Source organism: Dioscorea cayenensis, chromosome 7, assembly GCF_009730915.1.
Source record: "Dioscorea cayenensis subsp. rotundata cultivar TDr96_F1 chromosome 7, TDr96_F1_v2_PseudoChromosome.rev07_lg8_w22 25.fasta, whole genome shotgun sequence".
Classification (NCBI taxonomy): domain Eukaryota; kingdom Viridiplantae; phylum Streptophyta; class Magnoliopsida; order Dioscoreales; family Dioscoreaceae; genus Dioscorea; species Dioscorea cayenensis.
The window spans coordinates 17,090,944-17,109,560 of record NC_052477.1 but is presented as its reverse complement, the minus strand read 5'-3'; the positions used below and the strand labels follow the sequence as shown (position 1 = coordinate 17,109,560).

The 18,617-nt window shown below is 40.6% G+C and overlaps 1 pseudogene; it reads left to right on the top strand.

Annotated features, from left to right (window-relative positions):
• Positions 1-6,074: 6,074 nt before the first annotated feature.
• On the top strand, positions 6,075-15,919 carry LOC120265108 (annotated as a pseudogene).
• Positions 15,920-18,617: the final 2,698 nt, after the last annotated feature.

Sequence of the window (18,617 nt, the reverse complement as noted above, 5' to 3'; positions counted from 1 at the left end):
ATTTCCGCACGCCCGTGTGGATGTACAGAAACTCTATAGTCGCGGGGTTTTCTTTAAAATCTATTCGAGTTTCTCTATCTTCACACTCCAAATTGTTCTAAAAAATAAAACACTCACTCGCCCGACTATGCATCATCATTTTAGAAGGATTTTACTTGATTTTTCTGGCTAATTTTAGGCTCTACATCTCCAACTCATCGGTAAACCCTTTTCCCTCCTCTTCTTCATAAATGTTTGATTTAATTGATAAAACTGGTAAATATTGCTTCATTTCTATAATTAGAAGGGGTATGCAAGCTTAGAAAGAAGATAGAGGTGATTTGATGATGTATTGTGAGTTTTTAGCATGCGGCCGTGCATTTTTTTCATGCCCCATGGATCCACATGGGCGTGTGGAAATTCCACACGACCGTGTGAATTTTTGCAACATTAACATGTGAGTATTCTTGTTCAAATTTCTTCTCAAACATTGCAGGATTGGCTCCCTGGTCGAAAAAGCAAGCTGACAATCGTCCGCGTGAGCATTCCCCTGCGTCAGATCACATGGAGTTTGCTATTCCCAAGCATCAGGCTCGGTTTGAGCGACTGTCTAAGCTCAGGTTTGGTCAAACCCGATTCACGGACATGAGCATTATCGGGGAAGTTCAGTCAGTGGAAGACATGGTAGATGAGGTCGAAGAGATGTTGTTTGTGGGTAGCTGGAGGTGTCTATTGTCTATCCAAGAGCCAGCTCTTCGTCAGCTCACTTTGGAGGTGCTTTCATCCTTTGAGTTTGACCGATCTTACTCGAGCTTCGATAGTGTTGATGTTATACAGTTTAGAGCACTCAGCCATCATCACAACATGAGTGTTACGCAGTTCTCCGTCTATCTGGGCTTGTATGATGAGGTTTACATGTATACAGAGGAGTATGATCGATTACCCACAGATTATCCCAACAGTCTGACTCCCTAGAGGGCGTATAGGACACTTTGTGGGGAGGGGCAGTATGAGCCAGGAGTGTCCAAGGCTACGTGCCTTTCTCGGCCAGCATACAGATACATCCACATTGTTCTTAGCAGATCAGTGGACGGGCGTGGTGATAGCACAGGGGTACTGAGCAGACAGGAGCTACTATACCAGTACTCCATGGTGCAGAGAGAGACGATTTATTTAGGGCACATTCTGGCTGAGTAAATGTGCTACTAGAGCCAGTATGTCTGAGCAGGAGTCATTTTCTTAGGCCCATATATCACGAGACTAGTGATAGGCATGGGTTTTCTGGACGCAATTCGAGGGACCGAGAAGGCGAGTATAACTGCTCCCTTGGGCATAGAGACGCTGAGGCTGATGAGGATAGTTCGCAGAGTCCAGTACAGAGCGTATGTTCTGAATATATCTACCCCGGAGGTAGGAGAGGGAGATAATGATATTATCAAGAATTCTCAGCTTGCTCCCGAGCCTCAGTCGACACCAGTGGAGACCGAGGTACCTCCTGTAACAGAGGAGCCACCCCCAGTACATATGTTTTCACCGTCTCGATCCTATGATCATTTTGAGAGACTCGAGAGTGCGGTGGGGGTGCTATGGACAGAGATTGCTGAGGTCTGCGCTACAGATTCTTGAGCAAGACGTTACCCCATCATTTATTCTAAGACCTCGGACCCCTACGGCTCCTCCGGCTTCACCATCACCAGATCCACCGGCACCTTTTGATTATCCCACAGCAACAGAGCCAGAGCGTGACACCGACACTTGATGCGTCGTTCTTTATTTCTTTCTTATTATCTTATTTTGTATTGATGTTAGACTTGCACTACTCAGAAAGGATTTTCCTTCTGAGTATGTCTTTTATTTTCATTTTTTTTTCTCGAGTTGTATTCATTGCTCTATCTTTTATATACTCGAGTTGTTTTTTGTTTTTATTGAGCTTCACTGAACCTCCTCGTGTATGTGTGCAGATGGTCTGTCAGTATGGGAATCGAGAACTCGTTATGGACACGGCCAAGGTGTTTTAGCACTTGCCCGTGTGTGCTTCACAACCCATTGGAACATCACTCCCAAGGATTTAGCTCCATCAAATGCAAGACTAGGAGTCAGGGGAGTATTATTCTGATTGCTTCTCCGATATATATTCTCGATTGATATACATTATTAGTGAGCTTGCATGTGTACATTGGGGACAATGTTAACTTAAGTGTGTGGGGGAGTTCACGTTGCACACATCTTTTATATAAGTTTTGATTGACATACATTCTCACATAACCAGGCGGTTCACCTTAGTTGCAATGATTGTATTCTTGAGTTTAGGAGAAATTTTAACATTGAATGTCTTCATGCTCTAGTTTTTGCTTGAATTTGTAGGAATTTTTGTCCGAATGATACTTGTTGCACTACTCGCTCTTTAAACACTTTTGGAAACTCATGTTTAATGTTAAAGGGACTAGTTAGTGTTACTTTTTTTTTGTTAATTCTGCTAAAAAAAATTTATATGTTGTTTGTGCATTAGGGGTGGAAAGAGCTACACCTATATTGTATGTAGCTACTCTCATAAGTCAGACACTAGTTATGCCCTAATGAGAGAAAGATCTATCTCATGGGATGAGTGAAAGCTACCACCCCGGTAGAAAGAACTACCACCTCGAAAGTGTGAAAGACACCTTAGCGGCCACTTGGGAAAGGGCTACCTTAGAGAATGTGTGAAGCTACTACCATCTTTTTATTTGGTAATATTTTGTAGATAAATAAGTCCCTTATACTTAGGACTTTTAGGAATATACTTTGGGTTGAATTGAGTGAGTTTACACACACTTACAGGATTTCGGGTTAGTTGTTCTTTTTGATTCGAGTTTCTGGCTAGAGCATTGATTTTTCGTAGAATCCTCTCCTTGCATGTTTTGGTAAACCTAAGGCCGAGCACTTTCAATATTTCCTTCTTTTATGCTTCAATGTGTATTTCTTTGCTTGAGGACAAGCAAAAGCTTAAGTGTGGGGGAGTTTGATAAGTGCTTGTGTGATAAGAATGCGAAGTGTTCTTTCCTTATGATGAGCATTACTTTTATCAGGTTTTAGCGCTAATACTTGTTCATTTGTGTTACTTTTATGCATGTATTGTTGTGAAACTAAGTATTAAGAAAAGAAGCCAAAAGTAGATCGTGAGCACACTAATTGGTTGAATCTTACAAGGAACAAACACGAAGACACAACTGGGGTCCTATGATGAGTGAATTTGTGCCAACCTCCATGTACTCAAACTATTACAGCGAGTCGTAGGGGCACGAAGGCAGTCACATTCGCATATCCTGACTTGTGCATTGATAGCAAGATCTTCACTAACAAAACCTTTGATTGAAGAAGAGTTGCGATCTAAGGCATAAACGTGTGCCCGTTTATGTTGCCTCAATGAAAAGTGTGAAATTGGGAGTATTTTGGCAAAGTACTGTAGCAGTTCATGTTCACAGCTGGCCAGAAAACAGATTTCTAGAGAATCCAACGGGCATGTGGAAATCCCCCACGCCAGTGTGGAAATTCCACAGGCTTGTGGGAAGAATCCACAGGGGTGTGTGGATTCCCGATTCCAGCCCTATTAAAGCCGCGATTTAGCTCAATTTTAGGAATCTTTTTCCCCTCTTCTCTTCCCCTTTTCTCCATCATTTGGGAAGCCGTCGGGTAGGGTTTTTGGACGCTTTTGGCAAGTCTTTGGAGTGGTTTAAGGGATTCGACACCGTGATTGACTTGGAAGAAGTTTATTAGGGGAGCTTTCGTCGACATAGATCCGGCGAGGTGTGCCCTAGGCCGGACAAGGGGACCTTTGGAGAAGACTTGGCTACTCCACAAGACCATCGACATGACTACCGAGGGTATTTTCTTATGGAACACTTGTTTTTACTTTAGATTTCATTATTGATTGTATTGTGCTCCATGGAGAGCTAAACCCCCTAGTGAGTGCTTGGATTTTGTAAACCCTAGGATGTTATTGTTTCATTGATCTTTTATTATGTTTTCCTTAATTAATGTTTCAATTGAGTTCAAATCTTGAGTTCTTGTGGAATGATTTCTCCCCTAGAGTGACACTAGGGTTGAGAGTCCATCTTGGTAACCATTGTAGATGGGTAACACACTACGAGGGTTAGGCATTGCTTGATTGGAGAGGGTTGAGAGGGTGAGTCGATAGGTAGCGGAGCGTCCTCTTTCCCCTCCGATGTGATTTATCCTACCTCTATTTCCTTGAGTTCTTGGAGGTCACAATAGAGAAGCGTTGGGGCTTAGTTGTGACTAGGGCTTTTCGCCCAGACCAAAGGGTTAGGTCTATACATAGGAAGAGGGTTTATCACTTGGTTTCCCTAGAACTCCATGCAACTTTACACAGTGTGAGGTGTTGAGACTCAGTGATTTCTCCGCTGGGACATAGTATAGAGTTAGTCACGGTTGACCTTAGATTTGGGACCATGTGCTTAAGGATTTCCACGACTCATTGAGTATTGATTAGAAGTATAATAGTTGGTCTTGCACTTGAAACATTAATCCTTGGGGGAGCATTGCCCGAGTACCCCACTTCTATCGATTGCCTTACCTCTCATTTACTTTGGCCTTTCATTCTTGATTCTTTTTATCTTTATTATCATTACATTTTATCAACATTATCATTGTTCACTTTCATTTGGTTAAGTAGCAATTTAAGTATTTTTACTCCCTACTCTATGTGGATACGATACCCCACTCATCTGGGATTTATTGCTCGACAAACCCGTGCACTTGCGGGTCACACGCAAGGGGTGTTGTCACCCACAAAATACAATTTAAACTAGACCAAAGAACTAAGGTTCTTGCAGTTTCCTATAATGGAGATTATGAGCCAGTCGACAAAATGTGTAAGAATTTTGCCTTTAACATCAAGGGTTATGATTTCACTGCTGACTTGAGAGTGGTCCCAGTGGATGGTTATGATGCATTGCTAGGCTTGGATTGGTTGGAGAAGATGGATGTAACATGCAACTTCAAGTCCAAGACACTATTATTTGATTACAAGGGTGAGGCTATTAAGATACAGGGAGGCAACACAAGTTTTATTCCTAAAGTTAGCAGGATATCAACTATCCATTTGTAATAGTGTGACCATCAGGAGATTGCAGCTGTGGGCTTCATTACAGTAGTGAAAACTGATAGTGCTAGTGACTTGTCTAAAGATCTAGAGCTTATATCTCTACTATATCAGTTTTTGGATATGTCGATAGAACCCAAGGGTTTAACCCTTCTCCGGACTTATGATCATCAAATTCCTTTAAGGTTTGGTGTGGAACCATTTAAGTTCAGAGCCTACAGTTATCCATTCATTTAGAAGCAAGGAGGTACTAGTCAATAGGGTGATACAATTGAGCAATAGTCCCTTTGCCTCCCTAGTTCTATTAGTAAACTAAAAATATATATTATGGTGCTTTTGTGTTGAGTACAGGGAGTTGAACTGATTGACTATAAAGGATAAGTTTCCTATACCTTTTTTTAGTTGATGAACTCTAGAATGAGCTACATGGGGCTCTTTTTTATTCTAAATTGGATCTCCGATTGGGGTACCATCAAATTTAGGTTCAACCACAAGACATATTTAAAACTGCTTTTAGAACTCATATGGGCTACTATGAGTTCAAGGTGATGCCATTCAGCTTAACGAATGCCCCAGCAACCTTCCAAGCACTTATCAACTCAATATTTCAACCTTTCCTAAGAAAACTTGTTTTAGTTTTCTTTGATGATATCTTGGTTTATAGTTGATGTTGGAAGGATCATCTTATCGATTTGCAGACAGTTTTGCAAGTCTCGAGGGATCATAAACGTTTTTCTAAGAAGTCCAAGTGTAGCTTTGGTCAGAGCCATATTGAGTATTTAGGGCATATCATATCCATAGATGGAGTCTCAACTGATAAAACTAAAGTTTAGGCCATGTTAGATTGGCCGACTCCCAAAAGCATTAAAGGTTTGAGAGGCTTCTTGGGCCTTACAGGGTATTATAGGAAGTTTGTGAAAGGATATGGGAATCATAGCAGACCTTTGAATTAGTTATTAAAGGATACCCATCATTTCAACATCTGAAGCAGACCATGAGTTCAACTCCTTATTTAGGCCTCCCAGATTTTACTAAGCTTTTTCTTATTGAGATTGATGCAAGTGGGACTGGTTTGGGCAGTTTTGATGCAGGACGGCAAGTCATTGGCTTACATGAGTCAATTATTAGCTAACCGACATTTGGGACTCTCAACCCATGAGAGAGAACTTATGGCAATTTTGCAAGATGTTAATAAGTGGAGGCCTTATTTGTTGGGTCACAAGTTCATTATAAAGAAAGATCATTAGAGCTTAAAATTTTTTTGTGGAACCAAGGTTGTCTACCATTATACAACAAAAGTAATTAAGTAGACTGATGGGTTTTGAATTTGAAATTCAGTATAAGAAAGGGTCTTCTAATGTTGTGGCCAATACCTTATCCCGCCAAAAGGAAGAATTACCAGTATGTGAACTTTCTTGTATCACACCCAAGTGGATGCTTGAAATTAATGCCAGTTATGAAGGGGATCCTAAAGCTGTAGAATTAATAGCTAGAGCTACACTTTAATCATCAGAAGGTAGTCACATCTCTTTCACCAATGGAGTGCTAAGGATAAATGGTAAATTCTATGTTAGCCCTAATGAGTTAAAACCTAAGATTATTTCAGAATTTCATAACAGTGCATGGGGAGGTCACTCAGGCATCACCACCACTTTAAAAAAAATCCAACAAACTTTTTATTGGCCAAATATGATTCAAGATGTTAAGACTTTGATTCCTGAGTATCAAGTGTGTCAGACTTGCAAAAGTGAAAGGATTCCTTATCCTGGATTGTTACAGCCATCGGATATACCAATGCTAAGAGACAAACTCCACTGGGGCTTAGTTGCGCGAGCAGCAGAGTGAAGCGTTGAAGTAATCCTTAGTGCTGGGATTTAATCGTGACTAGGTGTCTTTTGCCTGGACCAAAGGGTTAGATCTATATTAGGGAATAGGGTTTATCACTTGGAATCCCCAGAGCTTTTTGCAACCCCACGCGATGTGAGGGCATCGAGAGTATTCCTTTTTCACTGGGGCATAGTGTAGAGTTAGCCACGATTGACCTTAGGTTTTGGGGACCGTGTGTTTTTAGGATTCCTATGACTCATTAAACATCAGTTAAGAGGCATAATGATTAGTCTTGCATTTGAAACAATAGTCCTATGGTGAGCATTGCCCGAGTGCCCCATCTTACATCGATTGCCTCTCCTTACTTCTATTGTATCTCTTTCTTTCTTCTTTACTTTATTTCTATTTGCATTGATATTGTTCACACCACTCTTAAATAATCTTCACTATAGTTAAACAACAATTCTTGTGCTTCTGAGCATTATTCCTAGTGGATACGACTACCCACTCACAAGGGTACTTTATTAATTCGACAACCAGTGCACTTGCGGTACACACTCGCAAGGGGTGTGTCAGTCATATGAGCTGGCTTTTAAATGAAATGATAATTTGCCATGGTGAGTTAACATGTTAATGATTTATCTCTTTTTTTAGCTAGAGAAACCATATATCCTCAAAACCATAAAAAAATATTCCTCTTTCATTACAATAACAAGCCTTTAACGATAAAAAATAATGGAACTTGACAACTAATGGTAGGTTCACAGTTGAATCCTTTTATGGCTTCCTAAACGATGGAGATGTTTGTTATCAAGTGACACAAAAATTTAGAAAGATGCCTACCCCCAAACAGTCAATCTATTTAATTGGCTTGCTTGGGACAACATAATTCTTACCTTGAAAAATCTAGCTTCTTGAAAATGTGATAGGCTTCCTACCACCACGTACTGCCTGTGCCTTTCGACTACTAAATTGGTAGATCATATATTTATCCATTATCCCTTCATTAAGAAAATATGGATCTTTCTGACCAAGGTCTTCAAGGCTTCAAGTATTCCGAACTCTCTGAAGGAAATGTTGTGCTTTTGGAGGTCCCAATTGTTACTATTATGCCCTCGAATGCCAGCAAGGATATTTGTCTTAAGGCATTTCATTGGTTTTGATGTTCATATGAATTTTGTGATGATATTTTAATTAAATCTAAACATTATAGTTCTTGTGTATTAAGTTAAATATTTTACTCTTAAATAGTTCACAAATTAAAGAACATTTAATTGGCATTACGGATTCATAAGAATTTATATGACATATATTTTAACAAAAAATATTAGTTGAATACTATAGGATAGTGCGTGCATATGTCATAAATACATCGATGAGATTGAGTGTATTCAAACATAACACATTTGTTTTACTCTTTGACCAGAAATTATTGGTTATGATTATATGAATATACCTTGGACCTGATGTATTATGATCACAATATGCTTGTGACATCTAGTATGTTATTAAGGTAGTTAGACTTAATTTACTCTTTTGTAGGGTCAACTTTAAAGTGCGGCTCTGTCAAGTAAATAACAGATGTGAGTAATCGCCGAAAAGAAGTTCATTCTTTCTAAAGTAAACAAGTTAGTATACTATTGATCATGACTAGGTGAGATTAAAAAACTTAGCCAAGATAATCAAACTAATTATGTTAGACACAAAAGGTAGTTTGGCGCATAGTAGTGGTGTCAAGTAAATAACATATGTGAGTGATCGCCAAAAAGAAGTTCATTCTTTCCAAAAGTAAACAAGTTAGTATCCTATTGATCATGACTATGTGAGATTAAAAAACTTAGCCAAGATAATCAAACTAATTGTTAGACACAAAAGGTAATTTGGCGCTCAATAGTGGTGTTAAGTAAATAACATATGTGAGTGATCACCAAAAAGAAGTTCATTCTTTCCAAAGTAAACAAGTTAGTATACTATTGATCATGACTATGTGAGATTAAAAAACTTAGCCAAGATAATCAAACTAATTGTGTTAGACACAAAAGGTAGTTTGGCGCACTAGCGAGTGGTGTTAAGTAAATAACATATGTGAGTGATCACCAAAAAGAAGTTCATTCTTTCCAAAGTAAACAAGTTAGTATCCTATTGACTATGAGTAGGGTGAGATTTAAAAAACTTAGCCAAGATAATCAAACTAATTGTGCTAGAAACAAAAGGTAGTTTGGCACACAGTAGTGGTGTCAAGTAAATAACAGATGTGAGTGATCGCCAAAAAGAAGTTCATTCTTTCCAAAGTAAACAAATTAGTATCCTATTGATCATGAGTAGGTGAGATTAAAAAACATAGCCAAGATAATCAAACTAATTATGTTAGACACAAAAGGTAGTTTGGCACATAGCAGTGGTGCCATGTTTTAGACTTGTACCATGTTTTTACAATAGTGGTGCCATTGTACATGGCCATGAGACTTGCCTATGCTTCAGTGAAATGGTGACAGATTTGCACACTGGACCCGGTGCTCTGGTTCAAGCTGGTTTTGTTGCACTCTTTCTTGTTCCACTACTCTCCTTCCACTTCATATCCACTAATAACCCTTACTCCATGAACTTCCACTTTATAGCTGCTAACACTCTTTAGAAACTCATACTTCTCACCGTTCTCTCTATACGGGCCAAAAACCAGCTCAAAGGTTCTTTTAGAATGGACTATCACTCTCTTCTCCCTCTCCACTCTCCCCAACACTCTTGTCATGGGCATTCTCTTCGGAAAGGCATGTATGGTGCTTTCTCTGGTAGTTTAATGGTCCAAATAGTTGTACTCCAATGCATCATTTGGTATACTCTTTTGCTCTTCTTGTTTGAGTAAAGTGGAGCTCGGTTTCTCATTAGTGAATACTTCCCGGACAACGCTGCGTCTATTGTTTCCTTCAAAGATGATTATAATATTATTCGCAAGTCAGCGAGCTTGAGGTCAGAGATTTTCTCTAGCAAGTCTCTGACTCCAAGAGCGTTAAACTTAACCAATATGGAGATTTACTTGTTGCAATTATCTAGAAATCCAACTCTAAGAGAGTCTAGCTTTAATCACAATGAATTTTTCTCTTTGGTTGGTAATGATTGTTAGAGAAATAACCCATGAAATCAAGAACTTTTGATTTGAATGTTTAGCACAACTCATTCACTATATTTCCAGATGCTTAAATAACAAAACTTTACAGACGAAAGTAAAACCTATGGAATTAGAACCTACCAAACTAGGAATTATGCGAACTCATGAACCGTAAAACAGGGAAACAAGTTCTAGTGGCTTCACACAATACATGGAGGCAGGTGACTGTGCAGCACAGCTCCAGTCCAATCATGTCTTGATTAATAGTTCACATACCCCCTCTTAAACCTGACATGCATCCAGATCACAAACACCAAACTCCTAACAAGGCTTTCATCAGTGTATCGGCACACTGTTCACTGGTGTTTACAAATTCTACCACAATCTGTCCTCTCTCCACACATTCTCTGATAAAATGAAATCTTGTTTCTATGTGCTTGCTTCATCCATGAAATACAGGATTTTCATGAGATCAATGGCAGATTTGTTATCAACAAAAAGGGTCACTGGTTTTAGATCTGTCCTGGTTAATTCACTAACAAGATTCCTCAACCAAAGGGCCTGGCAAGTTGCTGATGTGGCCGCCACAAACTCAGCTTCGCATGATGATAACGCCACTATTTTTTGTTTTTCGGAATTCCAGGATATCAGATTTTCATTGAAGAAGAAAGCCATACTACTCGTGCTTCTTCTCCCATCCTGGTATCCTGCTAAATCGTTGTCTGAGTACCCAGAAATGCTCACTTCTTTATGTCCCTTCATGTAAATGAGTCCAGAGTGAATTGTTCTTCTCAAGTATCTCAGAATTTGTTTAACCACCTTGTTATGTATGACTGTAGGTCTCTCCATATATCTGCTCGTCATCCCAACGGCATATGACAAGTCCGGCCATGTATGCAAAAGGTATCTAAGACAGCCAATGATTCATCTATATTCTGTGGAATCAACTGGTGTGCCTTCCAAGTCCTTGTGCAATTGCATCTTGGGTTCCATTGGGTACTTTGATGCATTGCAATCTGCCATTCCAAATTGAGATAGAACTTTTTTGGCATAAGCTGATTGTTTGAGTAGTATTTGGTCCTTCTGCTGCTCTACTTCAATCCCTAAGTAATAGGAACGAAGTCCCAAGTCACTCATCTCAAATTCCATCATCATTTGCTCCTTGAATCTCTTGACTTCTTCAGTGTTGCTTCCTGTCACAATGAGGTCATAAACATACACTCCAACAATCACACTTGCCTCTCCTTCTCCTCTAGTATATACTTCCTGTTCTTGAGTGCATTTACTGAAACCGAGTCCTTTTAGACTCCTGTCCAGTCGGGTGTTCCAGGCCCGTGGGGCTTGCCGTAATCCGTAGAGAGCCTTCGATAATTTGCACACCATATGCTTTTGGTTTTGTATCTCAAACCCCTCCGGTTGAGTGACATAAACATCTTCTTCAAACTCCTCATTAAGAAATGCAGATTTCACGTCCAGATGGTGTACCTTCCAACCCTGATTTGCGGCAAGTGCAAGAATGACTCAAACAGTGTCAAGTTTTGCAACTAGTGCAAACACTTCTTCGAAGTCGATACCTTGCCTTTGTACATAACCTTTAGCCACCAGCCTTGCTTTGTGTTTGATTATATGTCCATCTGAATCTTTCTTCAATTTATACACCCATTTCAGGTCGATGGGTTTGTAACTTGATGGGAGTTCAATTAGGGTCCACGTGTTGTTCTTCTCAATGGACTCCAACTCCTTCTCCATTGCTTCAAAACCGGCAGGGCCTCGATCGCAGACTTCTCGGTAGCAGGGATGGCTCTTGAGACATCACCATCATCATCTCACCCTCTTTTTTTCATTGCAGCGACCACTTCTTCAAGGTTGGTGTAGATGTTACGAGGGACTGAAAGCAGATCGGCTCATCATGGGAGTCCAGTAGTAGATGACATCCGAGATGAGGTAGTTTTCTGGGTACTCGATGGTGGTGTAGACAAGTTTGATGCTTCTGCCGTGGGTGTCGTGGCTCCCGAAGGTGGCATAGCACCTCCCGTGTCCGCTATAACATGTGGATCGTCGGAGTAGAATGTGTCAAAGACAATGAATTCAGGCAACTCCACTTCATTGTTATCACCTGCATTTCATTTCCAATCAAGATTTTCTTTGAAAACAACATCTCTACTTAAAGTTTGCCTTGGCACAGATCAAATAAGCGATGAGCTTTGCAGCCTACCTCGACACCCAGGTATACCATGGGTGAGCTCCTGTCATCAAGCTTTTTGATATGAGGAGTTGTATTCTTTACATACACCACACAACTAAATACTCTTAGGTGTACGAGGTAAGGTTTTATCCCCATTCAGACTTCAAATCGGGTGCGTGTTCCTAGTGCTTTGGTTGGGTGACGGTTAAGCAAATATACTTCATGCCTGACCGCCTCTCCCCAAAACCTTGTGGGCACCAGGATACTTTTGAGTAGTGATCATTCCACAACACCATTATGCTGTGGTGTGTAGGGAGTCGTGAGATGCCGTTTAATGCCTTTATTTTCACAGAAACGAGTGAACTCCACGGACAAGAACTCGCCGCCGTGATCCGTTCGAAGTGTTCTGATCTTGTGTTTTGTCTTGTTCTCCATCACTGTTCTGAACTTCTTGAATGCGTGGAATGCATCACTCTTTACTGCAAGTATATACACCCACATCTATCGGGTGAAATCATCAACAATCAAGAGAAAGTACTTGTTATTGGCGAGTGTGCTGAGGGAGATCCGGCCGCATATATCAGCATGGAGAAGTTCAAGTGGCCTCTCTGCTCTCGAAATTCGCTCGATGCGGGGAATGGTGAACGTGCATGCTTAGCAATTACACACGTCTCGCATAGCTAATTGGGTGGATCGGCGGTGGCATACCAACCTCCATCTCCTTCTCCCCTAAGAGCCTCAAGTCATGGAAATTGACATGACCGAGCCTCACATGCCATAGCAATCTTTGGATCTTCGATGATTGCTAGAAGACATACCGGCTTGGTCGTCTTCAAGTTTATCTAGTATAACCAGTTTTGCGTCCATTTTACTGACATTAGGAGATTCCCGCTCTTATCGAACACCTTCTCGGTGTCTTCCGCCATTAGCACTTCATTCCCATCTTCGGTCATCTGCCTAAGGCTTATAATGTTACTACAAAGTTTCGGAATGTAGTATACCTCTTGGAGAGCCTTCTAATCACCGTTCTTGTAGGTAAATATAACTATTCCCTTGCCTAAGATTTGGACTGTTGGCCCGTCACTGAGCCTCACCCTCCCTATGACAGCTTCATTTAATTCTTGAAACTTCACGCGATGGCCACTCATGTGATTACTAGCACCATTGTCGAGGTACCAGAGATCTTCATTTTCTTCCTTCTTATTGTCGTGGTGCCTATCTAGTAGTGTTCTCTCTTCGTTGAGCAATGCAGCATCATGCCACTCTTGCCTAGTGCGTGCCCCTCCATGGGACATGGTTAGTAATAGTGTAGGCTCTTTGTTGACGATGCGAGTGAGATGAGCTTTCATCGTCGCGCCACTTTCCATGGCGCTCGAGGCCGTAATGGTTCATTTTCTTGCACTTGAAGCATTTTATGTGACTCTTGTCACGAGTGCCACTTACGGTGCCGTTAGTGCTTCCTCCTGTACTTTCTTGACGTGGCGCACTACGACCGCCGAGGCCACGACCACGCCACCATCCACGCCCTCTTGCATGATCAGGATTTCTGGAGCCACGACCCTTTTCACCTGACGAAGTGTCGCCGATGACCCCCTTCTGTCGCGCCTGCCACTTAGCCTAAGTAAGCAAGAGCTGCCATCAGCGTTGCTACGTAGCCGCGTTACTCGCTCCTCTAATGCTTTTAGTCATCCTACCACCTCCTCAAATGCCATGGTCTCGAGATCATAGAACTGCTCGATCCCGGTGACAACGGGGAAATATTTGTCAGGGATGGAGTCGAGTAGCTTCTTGACAAGGATGGAGTCTTCAAGTGTACCGCCAAGGATGGAATATTTACTAAACATAGCGCTTAGTTTGCAAGCGAACTCATCAACAGTTTCATTTTCCTTCATCCAGAGGGCATCATACTCGCTCTTTAGTGTCTGCAGACTTCTTCACCCGATCAGCACCTAGGTACCTTGTCTTGAGACTATCCTAGGTGTCCTTCGCTGTCTTCTTTATTAGTATTTGGAGAAAAATGTCTTCGGGAACGAACAATAGGATATGTGCTCACGCTGCCTCGTCCTTCTTTGCATCTACTTGTGCTCCTTCCGCCGGTTCCACAGCCTCCCATGTTCCTTGGGCATCAAGGATGGCCTCCATCCTTACCGCCCATGCCGAATAGTTTGAGGGGTTCAGCATTGGAAAACAGAATGACACCCCGCCACTCACCTTTGCCACCTACTGTGGAACAATCGACATTTTGTGGAGTCAAGGATACTTAGACGTTCAACCTGGGCTCTGATACTAGATGTTAGTGAAGTAACCTAGGAAATCAAGAACTTCTGATTTGAATGTTTAGCACACCTCATTCACTATATTTCCAAATGCTTAAATAACAAAACTTTACAGCCGAAAGTAATACCTATTGAATTAGAACCTAACAAAATAGGAATTATGCCAACTCATGAACCGTAAAACAGGGAAACAAGTTCTAGTGGCTTCACACAATACATGGAGGTAGGGGACTATGCAGCACATCTCCAGTCCAATCATGTCTGGATTAATAGTTCACAATGATGAGGAAAATGAAGGCCATGGTGGTGCTAAGCTTAATGGTTTGTTGTCTCCAATGGTGGGGAAGAAAAAGGTGAATGGGAGTAATGGTGCTAATAAGGACTTGCATATGTTTGTTTGGAGCTCTAGTGCTTCACTTGTGTCAAAGAATACTACAGCAGGTGAAAGATCTTTACTATACCAATGTTTGTAGAATTTTTATTGACTCTGTTTTCAGTGTTTGTGATTTTGTTGAATTTTTAGCAGTACGTGATGTTTGCAATGAGTGTAGCTTCAGGAATTAGGAAAGGGATGGTGGGAATGGGACAAATAGGGGTCTGATATTATGGCTGAGCACAATGTCAAAGATTGTGGAAAGGCTGTGGCAATGCCAGTTGCCAGTGTGATGACCAGGCTCATTCTTATTATGGTTTGGAGGAAGCTTATTAGGAATCTAAACACTTATTCTAGTCTTATTGGTCATATTTGGTCTTTGGTCTCCTTCAGGTATATAGTTACTTCTAGATTTGATTTGTTGCTTTAGTCTAGAACTTGATGTTAACTTGATTGTGTTTGGGTAGGTGGGGACTGAAATGGCTGCAATAATAGCTTGTTCTGTATCCACTCTGATGCTAGGCTTGGAATGGCTATGTTTAGTCTTGGTATGATGATATATATTCTTCAATTTTGAGTAGATTGGTATCGTGGTTTTTATTTTGAGTAGTGATTCAAGTATACAATTTGGTGACATATGCATAGGGTTGTTCATGGCATTGCAACCCAAGATGATTGCTTGTGGCAACTCTACATGACCTTTTCAATGGTCGTAAGATTTATACTTGCTCCTCTTGTGATGGTTGTGGCTTCTTATGTTGTTGGATTACGAGGTGCGCTTCTCCATGTTAGCATTGTTCAGGTTGAAAAATTAAAACATAAATTGCCATGATGCATGTTGCCCCATTTTTGGCCACTAATTTATGGTATTCTTATGACTTAAAATGCAGAGCGGCTCGCCTCAAGGAATTGTTCCATTTGTATTTCCCAAGGAATACATTGTGCATCCAAAGATTTTAAGCACAGGGTACCAACTCTTTATCACATATTTTTGATGAAATATGGAATATATTTAGTGAAGTCTAATAGTGAGTTGTGTAACTGTTGCAGAGTTGTTTTTTTGGCATGCTAATGATAGTTTCTTGGCTATGCACATTTTAGTCATCATGTACCAACTCTTATTACTCGACCTTTGAAGCATCAATAGGGTCAAGTGGCTAATGACCAAAACATTAGAGGAGACTTGATTTTGTTGTTTTTTTTATAAGCCTTTTAATCTTGTTTGGAAACTCTCTTAACATAAATCAGCAAATTTTTATTATTACCTAGTTATGGTCTTACATATACCCTGCGTTCTTCTACATCCCCTGCCTTTTTATATTAATTCAAGAACATTCTGATTGTAGAATGACACTTTAACCAGATGCTTATTGTTGCCATTGTTGTTTTAGAGTTATTCTCTGTATTTCATACAAAGGTGGTCAAATTTGCATCTGTTATTAAATGACACTTTGTCATGGGCAAGGCCAAGGTGTTTTAGCACTTGGCCGTGTGAACTTCACAACCCATTGGAACAACACTCCCATGGACTTAGCTCCATCAAATGCAACACTAGGAGTCGGGGAGTATTGTTTTGATTGCTTCTCTCACATCTAAATTTAATTGATTTACATTATGAATGAGCTTGCATGCGTACATTGGGGACAATGTACAACTTAAGTGTGTGTGTGTGGGGTGGGGAGGGAGGGGAGTTTCATAGTGCACGCATCTCTTTTATAGTAGTTTTTGATTGATATACATGCTCACATAGCCAATGGCGGTTCACCTTAGTTGCATTGATTGTATTCTTGAGTTTAGGAGAATTTTTAACATTGAATGTTTTCATGCTCTAGATTTTGCTTGAATTTTTAGGAATTTTTGCCCGATTGACACTTGTTGTACTACTCACTCTTTGAACTATTTTGTAAACTCATGTTTGATGTATAAGGGACTAGTTATAGTTGTTTCTTGTGTTAATTCTGAAAAAAATGAAAAATGAAAAGAAAGAACAAAATAGTTTTATTGTTTATTTGTGCTTATTGAGTGGAAAGAGCTACCACCTATGAAGTATGAAAAATACTCTCATAAGTCGGATACTAGTTATGCCCTAATGAGAGAAAGAGCTATCTCATAGGATGAGTGAAAAGCTACCACTTTCGAAAGTGTGAAAAGCCACCTTAGCGGCCACTTTGAAAAGGGGCTACCTTAGAGGATGTGTGAAGCTACTACCATTTTTTTGAAATTTTTTTGTTACTTTTTTTGTAGATAAATAAGTCCCTTGTACTTAAAACAGTGAGGAGTATACTTTGGGGTTGTTTTGAATGAGTTCACACACTTACACAATTTCGGCTTTGTTGTCCTTTTTGATTCAAGTTTTTAGCTAGAGTATTGATTTTTCGTATTTAGTGTGGAAATTTCCCTTACTTGTAGAATGCTCTCTTTGTATGCTTTGGTGAAACTAAGGCCAAGAACTTCCAATATTTCCTTCATCCATGCATATAATGTTTTAATCTTTACTTGAGAACAAGCAAAAGCTTAAGTGTGGGGGAGTTTTATAAGTGCTTATGTGATAAGAATACGAAGTGTTCTTTCCTTGTGTTGAGCATTACGTTTCTCGGGTTTTAACGCTAATATGAGTGTATTTATGTTACTTTTATGCAGGTAGGGTTTTGAGGCCAATTATGAGAGAATGAAGCCAATGTGGGTCGTAATGCACTAATTTTGGAGAAAATCTTGCCAAGGTTCAAATGCGAACACATAGGTCGGGTTCCAGATACAGGAATGTGTGCCAACCTCCTCGAACTCGAGTTAGCACAACTATTTGGAGGGGCTGAAGGGCAATCACATTCAAGCATTCTGACTTGTGCATATAGAACAAGATCTCCACCAACATGTCCGTTATTGAAGAAGCAAGGCGATCCACGACATAAACGTGTGCCCGTTTGCGTTACCTCGATGAAAGTATGGATTCGGGAGTATTTTCAGTCGGGTAATCGTGAGTAGGGTACTATAGAAAACAATGTAGCAAAAGATATCATGTAGCAGCACTATTTACAACCGCCGAGAAAAACAGAGAATCCACACAGGCGTGTGGAAATTCCATACGCCCGTGTGCAAAATCCACAGGGGCGCCCACGTGGCCATGTGGATTCCCGATTCCAGCCCTTTAAAAGCCGATTTCAAACCCGATTTCAGCATTCTTGTCTCCATCTTTTCCCCAACTTGAGAGAGGGTGGCGGCTAGGGTTTTGAGAGATATTGGCTAGGTCCTTGGAGAGGTTCTACAGCTCTGACATCGAGCGCCATTTGGAAGAAGGTTAGTGGGAGAGCTTTCGTCGGCATCGATCCGGTGAGGTGTATCCTTGGCCAGACAAAAGGACCCTTGCAACGAGTAGAGAACTCTCCACAAGACCATCGCCATGACTAACGAGGGGGTTTTCTATGGATGCTTTGTTTTTACATTCGATTTCATTGATTGTATCTAGCTACATGGAGAGCTAAACCCCTAATGGGTATTTGTGAACCCTAGGATGTATTCGTTTTATTGAATCTCTTTATTATGCTTTCAATTAATTGATGTTTATTGTGAGTTCCAATCTTAGAGACTTGATTGTATGAATACTCAAATAGAGTGACACTAGGGTTGAGAGTTCTTGTTGGTAACTCTTGTGAGTGAGTGACACACAATGAGAGTTAGACAAAGCTAGATTGGAGAGGGGTTGAGAGGGTGAGTCGAGAGGTAGCGGAGCGTCTCTCTTCCCCTCCGGTGTGATCTATTCTACCTCTACATTC